Source organism: Cydia strobilella, chromosome 3 (genome assembly GCF_947568885.1).
Source record: "Cydia strobilella chromosome 3, ilCydStro3.1, whole genome shotgun sequence".
Lineage (NCBI taxonomy): Eukaryota > Metazoa > Arthropoda > Insecta > Lepidoptera > Tortricidae > Cydia > Cydia strobilella.
Window position 1 is genome coordinate 1,081,007 of NC_086043.1, and position 17,939 is coordinate 1,098,945.

Consider the following 17,939-nt stretch of genomic DNA (forward strand, 5'->3'; position numbering starts at 1 on the left):
AAATAATATCCAAAACAAAAAGCTTGCAAAGTGTAACCACATTCAGTTGGTAACAACTTGTAGCATGTTGTTACGAACTGCATATCATAAAATACGTTGCCAAATCTCTCGAAGCGGTTATTTCGCAACGTCAAACGTTCGCGGATAATATTAACTACAAGTTACAGCAATGGATATTTGAATACTTACAACGTCTAAGCTATTTGTAGGCGTTAGTACATTCAGCGATATAAGTTAGCTACAGGGACAGGCTGTGTATCTATTCCCATTAGTATACAGAATTCAGAGGTCGCCAAATACACACTGGATATAAATAGTATGCGTGTTCGCGTGTTTTGTGTACCATCATCAGAAGAGAAATAAACTGAGATAGATGTCATGTACGAAAGAAAAAAGCGGACAAGTGCGAGTCGGACTCGCCCACCGAGGGTTCCGTACTTTTTTAGTATTTGTTGTTATAGCGGCAACAGAAATACATCATCTGTGAAAATTTCAACTGTCTAGCTATCACAGTTGATGAGATACAGCCTGGTGACAGACAGACGGACAGACGGACAGAGGAGTCTTAGTAATAGGGTCCCGTTTTTACCCTTTGGGTACGGAACCCTAAAAAGTGATCAACGCCTCTAGTTCCAAGGGCTAGGATCAGCGTCTTCTACATTCGCGGTAGACGTCGTAATCACTTGGGTAACTGGATCACCAGCTTTATCCTGGGTACTGGAGGCATTGGTCACTTATTCTTAGGCTAATACCACCTACCACAACACAACAATGTCACTGTCATTGTCATGTTGATCATCATCTTCCTCGCGTTATCCCGGCTTTTTGCCATGGCTCGTATATAGGAGCTTGGGGTCCGCTTGATCCCGAGAATTGGCGTAGGCACCAGATATGTCATTATCATTAGACTTATATTGACCGGGATATAGACCGTGATTACCTTTTGTATTGTTTATGAGCTCTCGATATTTCGACGCACTTACAGTTAATATCGGGAGCTCATAAACAATACAAAAGGTGATCACGGGCTATATCCCGGTCAATATAAGTCTAGTGAAACTAACCGTGAATCATTCAAAACTCTTATGTCATTATCATGTTGATAAAGGTATTTAAAATAAACCATGTTCATCATACACGCGGGACTTAAAAACATCTGGTGGGGAGTTGAATTGATTATCTGCGTTCCTGTCACTATAGAATAATGCAGGAACGATAGGATGGATTCTCCGAATTCACTTGTTTTTAGGGTTCCGTGCCCAAAGGGTAATAACGGGACCCTATTACTAAGACAACTGTCGGTCTGTCCGTCTGTCTGTCTGTCAGCAGGCTGTATCTCATGAACCGTGATAGTGATAGCTAGACAGTTGAAATTATGAGATGATGTATTTCTGTTGCCGCTATAACAACAAATACTAAAAAGTCTCCTACGTCGGTTAGGCGAGTCCGACTCGCACTTGTCCGAGTTTTTTTGGAGAATACTTTTGCCTCCGTCTGTACACGAATCGTGAGTTAAGTCAATTAGTAGTCGCCGTGCGTTCAGAGACAGTTGTCCGTCGTTTCGTAGGTACTTACAACACCTGACCATTTTTGGACCTTATGACTTGGCAATAAGGGTTATGAATTGTCAGTTAAGTACGATGGTATGTTGGGATTTATTTTAAGCTGTAGTAACACTTGTGGCGAATATTTCTGCATAATGATGAAGACACGAAGGGTTCCGTACCATTACGCAAAAAAACGGCAAAAAACCATGTTCGTTGTATGGGAGCCCCACTTAAATATTTATTTTATTCTGTTTTTAGTATTTGTTGTTATAGCGGCAACAGAAATACATCATCTGTGAAAATTTCAACTGTCTAGCTATCACGGTTCATGAGATACAGCCTGGTGACAGACTTACAGACAGAGAGACGGCGGAGTCTTAGTAATAGGGTCCCGTTTTTTACCCTTTGGGTACCGACCCTAAAAACTAGGCACGAGTGTGACGTTGTGACAAAAAAAGAAAATATTTTTTTTCGTTTAAAGTCAGTATGTACGTCGTAACGTTATTTGTGTGAGCGTCATACAGCGGGCATCCATTGAGGTCAGCGAGAGTGGCACAGATATCTCGTGCGTATTTTCGGTGCCAATGTCAAAGCCATGATCATGGTCAAAGTAGCAATGTGGTTTTTAAAACGTAAATGTAATGTCTATCTTACATCATACTCGTATGTTAACAATAGCACTGATAGCATAATTTAGTAGTGTCCGACATAAACCGGATTTTTAGGGTTCCGTAGCCAAATGGCAAAACACGGAACCCTTATGGATTTGTCATGTCTGTCTGTCCGTATGTCACAGACACTTTTTTCCGAAACTATAAGAACTAATACTGTTGAAACTTGGTACGTAGATGTATTCTGTGAACCGCATTAAGATTTTCACACAAAAATAGAAAAAAATAATTAATTTTGGGGGTTCCCGCGGGTTCCCCATACTTAGAACTGAAACTCAAAAATGTAACTAACTGTCCTTCAATGAAGTCGAATCGGACCCCAGTATCTGCTAAATCAAGGCATAGTAACGGTGTTATCTTAATTAAATAAATGCTGATAAGAATCATTTTAATGCGTCATGTTGATACAATTAGGTTATTTTGAAGGATATTTGGGGTTCTGTACTTTACAGACCAATAACTGAACCCTTATTACCCTTATACATTTACCTTTAAAAAATGGGTACTTACACACAATATTTTTCCAAATATGTGACAGTATGTCTCTGACCATGGGCTTTAAATTCAGGGCTCGATTCTAGTCGCTAAACTGAGCTACTATTATGGGAACAACCCTAATATCGCGAAGAAAATTTTTGGCTTTCTACGACATCTGATCAGCCAAAATGTATGAAAAAGCCCAGTTTTTTTTAGCAATTTCGGAGTTGGTCTCATAATAAAAGTAGCTCAGTTTAGCAATTAGAATCGAGCCCTGAATTTAAAGCCCCATGGTCATAATGTCATGTCAAATTATGTTAGTGCAATCATTCGTAATTTCGCAGCATCAGTTAGTTTTGTAGTTTCAATGTCACTGTCAAGAAGCGTCATTAGACTATGTTCTACACGTTAAAGGAAGTCCCAACCTAATACCTTGTAATGTAACTTTTTATTAATGAAATAAAATATTTTCATTTTCATTTTTCATTTTCATTTTCAAATACTGTTAGTGCAATCATTCGTAAATTCGCAGCATCAGTTAGTTTTGTAGTTTCAATGTCACTGTCAAAAAGCGTCATTAGACTATGTTCTACACGTTTAAGGCTAAACCACACCAGACGTGCAGTTCAGGAGGGCTAGCCAAGATGACAAATCGATGAAGTGTTCAAACGTAAGGTGAAAAAATGAAAAATATATTTATTTTGCACACAAAGATGGGAATTTGCAGATTGAGTATACATGAGGTCCAGGTTGCGCGCATACAGCGGTACATTTAAAACAGTATGAACAGGGGTCCCCAAACTAGGCATAGCATGTATCTTGGGCGACCAGTTAGTGAATTAAAAACTAGATTGAAAAAAAAAAAGAAAGTATGTCTAAAGATGAAGATAGGTGCTAGTGCTAATAACCTTAGCTACTAGGGATTTACGTTGGTCAGTCTGTCAGTCAAGTCTCTTACGGCTAAGTGTCTATACCTATAGGTTAAATGTCTAATTATGTAACATAGAGTACCACTACATATGGACAGAAATTGAGGCTTATGGCCGCGATATTTAAAGCATTATACAATTATACTCACATTAAAACCAAACCGCCGATACACCGGAACCATTCCACAGTTAGACCGCTAATCACAGCGCAGCTATCTCCCGTTACGTACACATATCCTGGAACAATGGAGACTGTTAGAGTTTTGAATGATTCACGGTTAGTTTCACTAGACTTATATTGACCGGGATATAGACCGTGATTACCTTTTGTATTATTTGTGAGCTCCCGATATTTCGACGCAGTTACATGCATCATGTTCACGGGTGACTGAAGATAGCGGGTGGGTGTGTTTGGACAGACCAACGAGTGGGAACGCGACCGGACCAACAAGTGTGAATGCGACCGTTGGTAACGTTGAAAGTGAACGCAGCCGACGCGCAAGAATGAGGGTAGACAGAGCGCTGTCTACACAACTGCCCGCCCGCCCCCGCTATCTTCAGTCACCCGTGAACATGATGCATGTAACTGCGCCGAAATATCGGGAGCTCACAAATAATACAAAAGGTAATCACGGTCTATATCCCGGTCAATATAAGTCTAATGGAGACTGTTGTTAGAATTACATTAGGAAATGTTTATTTACTAGGGTTGTAAAGGGGCCCGCTGACTATCAGTCCGCCGGACGATATCGGCCTGTCAGTTGTTCGGAACTGTCAAATTTTTGTTCTAACTGGGACTTCCGGTTCGAGCGCCATCTTGATAGTTAGCATCGTGATTAATTACTTTGTTTTTTGCTCATTAATATTGTTTAAAGTGTAATATCGATAGCTTATTATACAGTAAACTAATGTGGTAGTGTGCAGTGAATGGAGAATTAATTTTGAAGCGCGTTTAACCACCATCTTGGAGTCAACGGCCGGTAGTCCACGTGCTTCTTGTAAAGTCTAGCTATCGATTTACAAGAGCTAACAAATCACCGTACACTGTCTTGTACAACCGTACAATTTTTGTCGTTTTTAAACCTCTTAATACCTTGATACTGGCGAAATAGTCCCACTGGGCTGAAGCCATAATTTTAAAAGAAGAAGAAGAAGACAGGCCGATATCGTCCGGCAGACTGATAATCAGTGGGCCCCTTTAGACTCGACTTTTTAGGAGGCCTCGTCTTTAAGGATCAGCTCAGTTTGGGCACGGAGTACCCGGATAGTGTATTATTGACGCGTTGACATCAAGGTCACTGAATGATATGTGGCTTGTGAAAGCCTAGAGTAGGAGTGAGTCTTCTTTGGAACACGAAGTCCATAATAGGTTTAGCAATAAATTTCAAGACGCGTTGTTTCACCTAAAATTCGTTACTTATGTAAGAAATAGCGTCTATGTTTATTCATCTTATTTAGATAGAACCACTAAAACTGACGTAGAAGGGTTTTATTTTTTATTTTTAGGACTTACAAGAATTTGTCTAAAAGTTAATAACTATTAAATTTAAAATTTAAAAAAAAAACCCCTACGGTATATCCCAAAAATATCGCACCGCAAGGAAACTCGCTTCCACGTGAAAAGAACCGCATCGAAATCGGTCCATCCGTTAGAGAGCTACGATGCCACAGATAGACAGACAAACAAGCAAACAGACAGACAAGCAAACGGTCAAACATTAACACCCCTCTTTTTGCGTCGGGAGCTAAAAAACATGACATTTCAAAGTGAAACCGTCGCAATCCTATCAAATCCCTTATCTAAAGTTCCGCACACATATACTGAGACAATAGAAACGGTGGTTAGAACTGCGTGATAATGGTAGTTATAATTATAATTACTACCTAGTTAGATGAAGATGTTAGTTATGACGTGTAAGTACAAGATAGCATCTGAACACCTATTAGAATAGATACCAGATATATGAAAAAGTGCGAATCGGACTTGTGCATAGAGTAGGTAAACCTACTTCATTGTTGCAATTTTTATTATTTTCTTGGATATTCCAGTGTAAATAATAAGGTACAGAAGACCCGGCTACCACGATCATGTTCTATACGATTTCCAGCGTAAAGTGGTAATAAGCTATTTTATACGAATCCTAGTAACGTCTTCATACATAGACCTATATTGACCGGGATATAGACCGTGATTACCTTTTGTATTATTTATGAGCTCCCAATATTACAACCATCATGTTAACCCCCCCCCCCCCATGTTCATGTGTAGATGTTGGTCTATATCCCGGTCAATATAAGTATAGAATAGAATAGAATACTTTATTCGTAAACACACACACAGACAATAGACATACATTAAAAGAACATGAAAATAAAGTGTCACGAAATGGCCCCATCTCAGCATGCTGCTGGCGACTTCCAGCGCTGATCTTCCGATGAGACCATCAGGTGAGAATCACGGAAGGCAACAGACAAAAAGAAAGCAACATAAAAGAAAGAGACATAAAATATGGCGAAAAATAAAATTACACATCGTTTACACAAACTAATACAAAAAGAGATACAATATGACGACATAAGAACATAACATAAGTACATAACATTAAGTTACACGGATCAACCGACCGAACATGTGCCGGCCCGGACGGACCATATCGTGGCGCGACATTAAGCGTGCATAACTAGCGCCAGTGGTGGCTACATGACATTAAATTCAATGACAATGACAGAATTGACAAACAAGCATAAATATAGAAGTGAAGTGAGTGAATCTAATATTTTATTAATTGTAATCCGTTATTGATCATGAAAACCATAAAACAATGTTATAAAGTTGACTAACATAAACAAAACAAACAAGAAAACATATAATGACACACAGACAAAAGGATGGCATGTCTGGAATGATTCTACAACCCATCTCGGGCAGTCTTTTCGTCGTTCGATTGGTGTCAACTCCAAAGTGGAAGGAACAAAAACATTGTGGTAAGTAACAATAGCAATAGCAAAAGTCTAGACTACAGACAACTTGTTTCTAATCTGCAGGTTTCCTGGCTAAGCTGGTGACTAAGCAGATACTGTTTAAGTTTTGTCCTGAAACTATGTATACTTTGCAGGTTCCTAACTGGTAAAGTCTAGTGAAACTAACCGTGAATCATTCAAAACTCTAGTCTTCATACTTACACGGTAAATGTTAATACGCTTTTCCGCTTAGGGTGCGTTTTTGACGTACATTAGAAACTTCCTAAGTGAGAGTTACTGTATTTATTTTTTGACCTAGTTTACGGCATTTAAGCTTAAAAGTTATAAACTTCTGAGAACCTATCTTGTAGTAAGTAACTAAGATTAGAACGTAATACAGAAAAATCATTTTAAAATATTATCTACAAGTATTTCCAACTATTACTTTAAAAGCACTTTACAGATAAAAGGAAGACAAACAAACTAGACTGAGCAGCATAAAACACAGCTCCGAAGCCATACATCAAACCCGTTGCCAAAACTAAAGTTACGAAGTTAAAGGATTTCGCAATCTCGAAAACCACGAAGTAATCGGTAACTTTGAGATGGCGACAGTTTCTTACACTTTGATAGATATGTAGGTATTTCTGTTGTGTTTTTTGTTATTTTTTATTTAACAACATTTACTTTGTTCTTTGTCTTCTCGGTGGAGTATCTACCGGCATTTTCCTTCTTGCAGCTTTTTAATACTTATTGATACGACATAACACCAACTTTTTCTTGCATTTTTAGGGTTCCGTACCCAAAGGGTAAATACGGGACCTTATTACTAAGACTCCTCTGTCCGTCTGTCTGTCTGTCACCAGGCTCATGTCTGTCTCATGAACCGTGATAGCTAGAAAGTTGAAATTTTCACAGATGATGTATGTCTGTTGCCGCTATAAGAACAAATACTAAAAAGCACCCTCGGTGGGCGAGTCCGACTATCCGGTTTTTAAATGCTGGTATTACTTGTACCAGGTGTAGGTTACTACTCTTGATTGTATCTCATTGACCATTTTATTTACTACTACATTTGAGTACAGTCGCAATCAGATATATCGGAGCGGCCGAGGTGCTCAAAAACATCTGAACACGCATTCTAACGCCTTGACAATAGATAGCGTGTTCAGATATTTGTGAGCACCTTGCCCGCTCCGATATATCTGATGGCGACTGTTGACTGTACCTACATATAGGTATGCTACATAACTTAAATGTTTTTTTTTTCACATGATGTACCTACCATTATTTATCGTACATAATGTGATTAAATTCTTGTAAAAAATGTGTTTACATATCGCGATAAATTTTGTCGGTAACTATAGGCTATTAAAGTTTTGCAAGCGTAACGAAATGGTGATATCATCCTCATTATAGCGGGCGTAGAAACTGTTGTTGAATTATCGATCGATAATATCTACCTACTTCGTGTATCGTTGCAAACGAAGTGGTGGAAGGTTGGAAGTTGGAAGGGTATAAAGTTTAACATTTTTTTTAAGTATTTCTATTTACCTATGCCCATCCGCACAAATATCTATCATAATCATCACAAAGCTCGTAATATTGTGTCATATTTTTGCACACTTCATTTTCTAATATGTATACTTATTGCAGGTTACTCAACTGTATACAAATATAGATACAATTTTTTTTTAATACTACGTCGGTGGCAAACAAGCATACGGCCCGCCTGATGTTAAGCAGTCTCCGTAGCCTATGTACGCCTGCAACTCCAGAGGAGTTACATGCGCGTTGCCGACCCTAACACTCCTCTCCCCCGAGCTCTGGCAACCTTACTCACCGGCAGGAACACAACACTATTAGTAGGGTCTAGTGTTATTTGGCTGCAGTTTTCTGTAAGGTGGATCCAGTTGGGCTCTGCTCTAGATCTGGAATGACATCCGCTGTCCTGTGCCCTACCACACAAAGCGAGATGTCATTCACAGTGCCCATACCTCTCTTTTGGACGTAGTTTAAGGACATACCCGGGTCCAAAAGTATGTTTGTGTCGTCTGTTCCATCGCGTCTCAGTTAGATACTGGGCCAATGTGGATGGATGAGCTGTTATAGGTCCTTGTTTTCGTGACCAGTGTGATAGAGGGGCTTAAAAAAGTTGGACGTTCTACAGGAAAATACATAGTGGCGAAAAAGTTTTTCATCTTTTTACTCAATTATTTTATTAAGACCCATAGTCAAATTTCTATCTACATAAATACTTTGTATTTGTATTCAGTAGATAAAGATGCCATTTTGCTCCATGATATGCAACAGTGAAACTTAAATTAGGTTTAAGATTGCTTGTCTAGCCGTAACATAAAATACAGATTTTTAACAAACTGTCAAACCAATGTACCGCTCAAAACTGGGGCGTGTCCAAATATATTCAACCTTTATCCCTGAGACACGCCTTCATAGCCGATAGGTCGTGGTTATATATAAGTCGTTCGTGTTATTTCTAGAAACAATGGAAACTAAAATGTTAAACTCAGATCTGGAGATAGGCGGGAGTTTAATGGATGAGATATTGGCTTAGTTCAGAATGTTAGGCAACTACAGGTATAACTAGCTAAATTGTTATTTGGAATGGCGTAACACTGGGAGTAACTGAGTGCCTTGTGTTTTGTGGTTATTTTATATACCTACCCTACATTATTTATAAGTTATATTTTATATTATATAGGTACAGTACAGAAGCAAAAACGATGTTAATATTAAAACGACGTTGAAGTGTTTCAGTAATTTTAGTTTTTTTTTGAAAAAACTCGATTTGGTCAATGTCAACAATGGACGCAAAAAAACCAACATAGAATCTACTTCGTACAACTGGGCAATAGTTTGTAATTTGCCCCAAAAACCGTGAATTTACGAAAAAAAAAAACAAGGAAACTCTATCTGATATGAACAACACCGCAGCATCACTTAAGCCCATCACAGACGGAGCGATAATTATATCGACAGATACCGTAAGATACGGCATCTGCAGATATCTACGTAAAAGATATATTTGACAGAGTCCACACAAGAAGCTGTTATATATATTTTAGTATCTTACGATATCTTATCGAAAGGCATCTGCAGATGCCTTAAGATTTGCGATATATCGGTCGGTATATTTCGTCTCTCTCACAATGTAGGTGCTACACAGAGAGCGATATATATTTTGGTATCATTGGCGTGTGTGGTGCTTAGCGATACTGTACGACATCTGTCGGTATCTGCCGATATATTATCGCTCCGTCTGTGACGAGCTTTTCGGCTGATACGGCCGAAATTATTATATTACGCGGAAAGATGAATGGGCCGAATTAACATAACAATCATGGTAAACAGGAAGACGCGAACCTTAGCCCTGATTTTGGTTTCCGAGAAAACGACATTTCGTGTGTGGTGACTGTTTTTGGTGTCTTAAAATAATGTTGTACAATACCAACAACATAAGTACCTACATAACGTAACCGCGAAACGAGTTTAGTTGGTTTCTTAGAATTTTGATCTTTGCTAAAAATAGGATCGATTAGTATATTTCTTTTCCTGAAAATATTCTTCGACGTTCCTATTAACCATTTGCAAAATATTTTGTTTTGCATAAATTTATGTCAATCGAGGATTGCTGCCTGCTACCTTTGCTACCGGTACAAGCGCAAGCAAAATAAAAGCTTATAACATTTAAAACTTTCGCGTTTTGAACACATATTAAATCACATTTACAATCGGGTCTATCGTGAATTTATTTTGTTACCTTTATTTACCGACGTTTCAACACAGGTTTCACTGGTCGTGGTCGCGGCTAACCGCCCCGGTTGTAAATGTTTTTTTTTTTTATGATGAATAGTCAGGCGTTTGACCACTATCCCACCTGATGGTAAGTGATGATGTGGTCTACGGTGGAGCACGCTTACCTATGAGATACCTATTAACTCTTGCCTTGAAGAGCCCCAAATTGTACTCATGCGGAAACACAGACTCGGGCAGGGCGTTCCACTCCTTGGCAGTTCGCATAAGAAATGTGGAAGCAAAACGCTTTATGCGTATTTTTGGAGTTCCCACCATGAAGCGATGCCGGAATGCCGTTTGTCTTGTGGTCCGATGGTAAAAATGGGACGGAGGAATAAGGTTGTGCAGTTTAATATGTACCTACTTATGTAAATGCACATATCGTCTTGTGTAGGTAATTTCGGTTAGGTACATAGGTACAAACGCTAAGTGCCACAGAAAAGCGATTCCCGCTGTCATACGAATCAGCGAACAGCAAAATTGAATTTCTAGCTTATTCCGCTCTTACTTTTAGCGATAATGAAATTGCAGTTATATCATACCTATTGAATCTTGTCTGCAATACGTGAAAAGCATTCAACTTTACAAATTGATCTGATTTTAATGAAAAATCATCTAAATATGGTGATATGTAGGTATGTACAGTAAACAGTAGATTCTCATAATGACGTAGGTAGGTACATTAATATTTTTTGAAAAAATAACGTTACAAAAAAACCGGCCAAGTGCGAGTCGGACTCGCGCACGAAGGGTTCCGTACCATTACGGGAAAAAAGGCAAAAAAATCACGTTTGTTGTATGGGATCCCCACTTAAATATTTATTTTATTCTGTTTTTAGTATTTGTTATTATAGCGCCAACAGAAAAACATCATCTGTGAAAATTTCAACTGTCTAGCTATCACGGTTCATGAGATACAGCCTGGTGACAGACGGACAGACGGACGGACAGACAGACAGACAGACAGCGGAAAGGTTACCACGGTTTACAAATAACATAAAGCGATGATATTTCCGAAACCATGAACTTTCGCTAAAAACGAAAGCGACAAGCGAAACTGTATGTTATTTTCGATGTAGAATTACAGGATAGGCAAGTAAAGGTATGATTTCCTTACTACGTGTAAATGTGCGTACCATTACCACTAACTATTCGCGGTGTGAATATGAATGAAACGTTTTATGAGAAACGCAACTGTTGCCACGAATGATCATTGATCAAAGAATAACTATTGATAGGAGACGGTTATTTTTAGGTATATTTTTTTCTCAAATTTACTCGGCTTCTTTTTTTCCTCTGGCTTTTACTCCCTGCAATTTTGCACTGGGTGAATTTGCCAAGACTCAGCATTAGGTAGTATCAGCACTATGTTAAAATTGAATTGTAGAAAATTAATGAGGGCGCCACTTTCTACGTAACTGTCACATTTTTGACGTAAAATGCTTAAACATGGCAACAATTTAATATGGATTTTTTTAGTTCCATTTTATTTTATTTCTACTATTTTATGTAGCACTATATTGAAGCGCCCAGCATATTTGTTCTACAATGCGCTTACGAAAATTCGAATGTCAGTTGCATAAATACAATTTCTAATTCTAGTTGGAATTTAGGAAATTTTTATTGTCTGCTCTTTTTACTAATTTTTTTAGATAATAAGTTTAGGTAGGTTTAGGTACTATAATCATTCTAAAAATATTCGTAATATAAAAATTCTGTAACCTAATAAACGCTGCCAAATTGCCTGGAACAAGAGTAATAACCAAAAATTACTCATCGCAATATTTTGTAAGCTCGCCATGATTCATATCTCGTGATTAATTAGCCAGTTGGAATAATTACTAGTTGTAGGGCCGAAATATATGTATACATGTGTCCTTTATTACGATGGAATAAGGTGAAATGACGTCGACAAAGGGATAAATTACAGTACATTTACAGAGAGCAAATTCTATTTTACACCATGCATGAAATAAAGCACCAAAAGATTAATAGAGAAACTTAGACAGCGGTTATTTTTAGACACAGTTTCTATTTTAAAACCCGTATAAAACTATAAAGAGTAGGTAATTTGATTGTGACGTCACATGCTAGTGTTTCATATAAATTCTATAGCAGCAAAATCGTTTTGACAGTTCGATAAAAGACACTGATTTGACTAGTAGTCAAATAAGCTATTAGAGTTATGAATGATTCACGGTTAGTTTCACTAGACTTATATTGACCGGGATATAGACCGTGATTACCTTTTGTATTATTTATGAGTTCCCGATATTCACGATAATCACGGTCTATATCCCGGTCAATATAAGTCTAGTGAAATAACCTATTGCTTATAACTTATAACGTTTACACAGCGCAAGAGCTAAGAAACATGTCAATCTGTTTTATCATAGAGTTCATGTCTATACCCAACGACGGGTTTCACCTTCAGATGAGTAATGTAGTATTGCGTTATCAATCACTGGCCAAATTTCAGTTTAATCACGCATCAACAAAGTGGTCTAAAAAGTTTTGAATACATCTTAATAGCGGGAAATTGTGTATTGGGACTATTGGGTAATATTTAAAGCTGTGAGCGGGATATATTTATGGAGAAAGGGATAACTGTCAGATATATGGACCGTGTTCCGAAGTCAAAAATACTCAGAGCTATGTCTATCCATACTAATATTATAAATGCGAAAGTCTGTCTGCCTGTCTGTCTGTGTTACCTCTTCACGCTTAAACCGCTGAACCGATTTAGTTGAAAATTTCAACAACGGTTTCAACTTCAAATTTGGTATACAGATAGTTTGAGTCCCGGGGAAGGACATAGGATACTTTTTATCCCAGAACTCACCCCTCAAGGGGGGTGGAAATTTGTATGGGGAATCAATAACCGCTGAACCGATTTAGATGAAACTTGGTATGGGGATAGTTTGAGCTGTGGGAAAGGATATAGAATAACTTTTATCCCCGAAATCATCCCTTAAGGGTGTAAAAAATGGGGTCGAAATGTATAGTGTGGACCAATTTGGGGGTGAAAAAGGGTGGATTAAAAAGCAGATTTGTTTAAGAATTAAGGTACCCAAATTACTAATTCCACGCAGACGAAGTCGCGGGCAAAAGCTAGTATAATATAATCCGTAGCTATGAAAAACTATATTTGCTAATTTTACTTCGTTTGAAATACTTAAATGTGACGTTTTCAACCAAAAGGTACCACATTGTCGCTTGTCGATAAGGTTGATTTCAAATTAAAGCTATATGGAAATAGCGCCTTAATGACAACCGACAATAAGTACCCTTTTGATTGAGAATGGCACAAATAAATATCAGGAGACATCTTACACAGATCAACCTAGCCCCAAACTAAGCAAAGCTTATACTATGGCTGCTTTAGGCGACGATATACATGCTCATAGAGATAAATTACATGTATACTACACCCATATAAAATACACCCATGACTCAGGAAGAAATATTTGTGTTCATCACCTAAATAAATGCCCTTACCGGGATTCGAACCCAGGACCATCGGCTTCACAGGCAGGTTCACTACCCACTAGGCCAGACCGTTCGTCAAAACTTATAACTTGCGTGATTTTCCTGTATCAGCCATTTTGTAGTTCATTCAAACATTTAAGTGGCTCATTGGCCTGAATCCGGCCATCCGGTTTAGGCCTTTTTTTTTTTTTTTTTTTTTTATGAAATAGGAGGCAAACGAGCAGACGGATCACCTGATGGAAAGCGATTACCGCCGCCCATGGACACCCGCAACACCAGAGGGGTTGTAAGTGCGTTGCCGGCCTTTAAGATGGGAATACGCTCTTTTCTTGAAGGTTTGAAGGTCATATCGGTCCGGAAATACCGCAGGCGACAGTTCATTCCACAGTTTAGCTGTGCGAAGTGTGTGTGTTTAGGCCTAATTTATTAACAGTTATTTATTTACTTTTAAATGGAAATTTTAAATGATAGACTATTAAATTTACATGATTTCTTATAAATATTCACATAACATATTTATGGATATTTAGGTATGCTAAATTATGGATGTTTTTTACTTTATTGAGCTGTGAGACTAGGCCGACTTGTTTAGATTGGCCGGTAATATGTGGTTATTGTCGATGGCGCTTACGCCATTATTAACGATGCTCCGATATAAATACAATGCCGCGCGAAGCTGTGCGGCGTAAACGCCATCGACTATAAGGTCCATTTTCATAGAAAACATACATTAACATTTTAAATGGAAACTGCAGATTAATTCCGCTTCTGATTACTGGTGATCTATGACGCATAATCAGTGTACGGGACGTGCTTCCGTCCGTGTCGTACAGTCAGCGGCGGCTTTAACCAGTACATGTGACGTTTTCAATCAAAAGGTCACATTGTCGCTTACTATAAGGACGAAAATTGCTAGTATCTTTATATGAAAAACCTGTCAGAGCGTCCTTATGGCAAGCGACAACGTGGTACTGGTACGTTTAGCTTGAAAACGACACATAATCCATACTAATATTATAAATGCGAAAGTCTGGCCTATATATCAAATACAACCGCCCTGTAATCCGGTGTTCGGCTGTGTACCTAAACTGCCGGATTATAGAGCGAGTCACCTTAGTCGCTAATTTCTAGATTACTTGGTGTGCTGGATTAGCAAGCGCTAGAATACCGAACGCCTAATTGGGGCATTTTCTATGAAAAGGGAACTTATTGTCGATGGCGCTTACGCCTTTATTAACGATGCTCTGATATAAATACAATGCCGCGCGACGCTGTGCGGCGTAAGCGCCATCGACAATAAGGTCCCTTTTCATAGAAAATGCCCCAATTGACCTTTAAAATGCCACATCATGTCAGTAGTTCAACTATCGACCGAAGAACACCGCCAACTGGGTCGAGTGAGAATGGAAATTCAGAAAGTGACACGAATGTGAGCAGCATTCCTATGATGAGTACTAACAGTTTAACTGACCATCAGAGAACCTTAAGCCTTTTCAATAAGGTTCAGGATCACTCGATCAATTAACAGTGTGGACATAGGTATAGGGTCGCGTGATGCGTGTAATTCTAGTTAGTAAGATTACCGCACATACACTATGCTTTATGAAGCGTTACTCTTTTCTTTAAACATAATAAAAACCGGCCAAGTGCGAGTCGGACTCGCCCACCGAGGGTTCCGTACTTTTTAGTATTTGTTATAGCGGCAACAGAAATACATCATCTGTGAAAATTTCAACTGTCTAGCTATCACGGTTTCTTAGATACAGCCTGGTGACAGACGGACAGCGGAGTCTTAGTAATAGGGTCCCGTTTTTACCCTTTGGGTACGGAACCCTAAAAATCGCAAAACCATTGCAAAACAGTTGTAACTCGAAAATAGAACAAATATGTTTTAAAGTAGTGTTGTTTCCAATGTTTTTCAATTAATTTCTAAATTCATTCATTTATTTATTTACTGATAAAATGGTACAATACATTTTACGTCAATGTTACATTGTATATATTTATTATATTACAGAAATCTTAACCTAAACTAGAACAACACAAAAACTATTCACAAAATGCGCCCCGTGCCCCTCCAGATGCAAAGGAGCCCATCACGCATGCCGCGTTGCCACGTTGCTTTTTTTTTCTAAATTATATTCATTAGTGACTTCTGGAAACATTGGGACAATGTACATATGGGATCCAGAGGCTTAGTTTATAAGTTATTATAAGTTAGTATAGGTTTAACTAACATAGGCTTAAGGGAATGTACACTAACACTGTGGACATTAGTCTGAAATAAAATATATTGATTGATTGATTAGCCGGGTCCACACAGATCGAGCATACGCGCGAGACAATTTCCTCGCGCACAAAACGGTCGGTGTAGACGTGCTTCTAAAATTTTAATAACAAAACTTCCGTAAGACAGACATATTAAATATATTAATAACGGGTCACTCACGTGTTTTAAGTCGAAAACGCTCGACATGTTTCACTCCGTACCGAGGAGCGTCATCAGGAGCTTGCGTCGACGGTGACGGACCGGCGCAGACTGCGGGCCGCAGCCCTCCGCGCCCGATGACTAGGCGCGGGCGCCGGTGGCGGCAGGGGGGGCGAGAAACTACCCTCGTTTACGGCATTATTGTCAAATGATGGGTTGCACACAACACTCACTACGTCATTCGCTAATGGTTCGTCCACACTGTCCACCGACGTATTACCCAAAACAGTTTTCCAGCTCGGAGGCACTGACCAACCACAATCACGGTTAAAATTCGGATGACGACCAATTTCGATAGCCTCCCGTACTTTTCGCTGAATCACAAACTTTTCTTTCGCCAGCACAGTTACCTTATCGAAACGTATATAGTGAGTCGAATCCGAATCCAATACGTGTTGTCGAGCGTTTTCGACTTAAAACACGTGAGTGGCCCGTTATTAATATATTTAATATGTGCTTCTAAAATGTCGATACAACACACGCCTCTGCCGAGGCACGTCTACACTGGCCGTTTTGTGCGCGAGGAAATTGCCTCGCGCGTATGCGCTGTGTGGACCCTATGTGGCTATTGTCGCAATCCACAAAATGTCCAAAGGTTTGCGCCTTTTTCTATTACCGTTATTGTTTTTGGGATAAGCTGTCTTGAGTTCTACTTATACAAGATTATGCCGCCGTGTCGTACGAGATACTATTTAATAGCATCCTACGCCTTTCAACAGTGTGTTAGCATTAGAAGGAACTCCGCAGAAGAAAGCACTAGGCTTTTTCGGGGACTTAATGGTATCTAAATAGGTTTGAACTAACACCATTATCACCTATAACCGAAAAATATCACGAATGATCACGATAGGGAGGGAGGGGGGTTCAAGAAGACATCACGCGTACATTTTTTACAGCCAAAAACATAAATAACTCAACAACCTTCTCATATTAAAACAATCCGCCTGTGTTTACCCAAATAAAGTTTAAAAGTAGGTCAAATATGATCACATGATTATGGACGAGCCCAATAGGGAAATGATCTGTGAATCACCCACATATATCAGTTGGCCTCATTTCATCGTCTCTGAGACTGACAAATCAGAGACAACTAGACGTTGTTGGACTTGTTGGTCAACAAAGATCATGTTCCTTTAATATAAAATTTAAAGATCATGTTTGTTAAAATTTTTAATAAGGGCACACTGATTAAAAATAATATTTAATAAGATAAGGGACGTCACCGGCGAACGTAGAGCTGGCAGCTTCCTCGCAAGATAAAGATAGTTTATTATTCAAGTAGGTATTTTACAATGCGCTTATGAACGTCAAATAAAGCCTCTGCCCCGAGAAGATTTAAATCCCCTCTATATTGTAGGAGGGGGGTCAGGGGGGTATTGTTATAATATATCTTAAATCTGTATTACAAAAAACAAAAAAACGGCCAAGTGCGAGTCGGACTCGCGCACGAAGGGTTCCGTACCATTACGCAGAAACGGGCAAAAAATCACGTTTGTTGTATGGGAGCCCCGACATATATTTATTTTATTCTGTTTTTAGCATTTGTTATTATAGCGGCAAC

General features: G+C 38.8%; 1 protein-coding gene across 1 annotated transcript in view; it reads right to left on the minus strand.

Annotated features, from left to right (window-relative positions):
* The window catches only part of LOC134755702 (ADP-ribosylation factor 6), a 105,702-nt gene that overhangs the window by 83,306 nt on the left and 4,457 nt on the right, over nt 1-17,939 (minus strand). Inside the window, exon 2 of the mRNA XM_063692250.1 lies at nt 3,774-3,861. The gene's annotated coding sequence lies outside the window, so the exon portion shown is untranslated. The remainder of the gene's footprint in view (nt 1-3,773; nt 3,862-17,939) is intronic.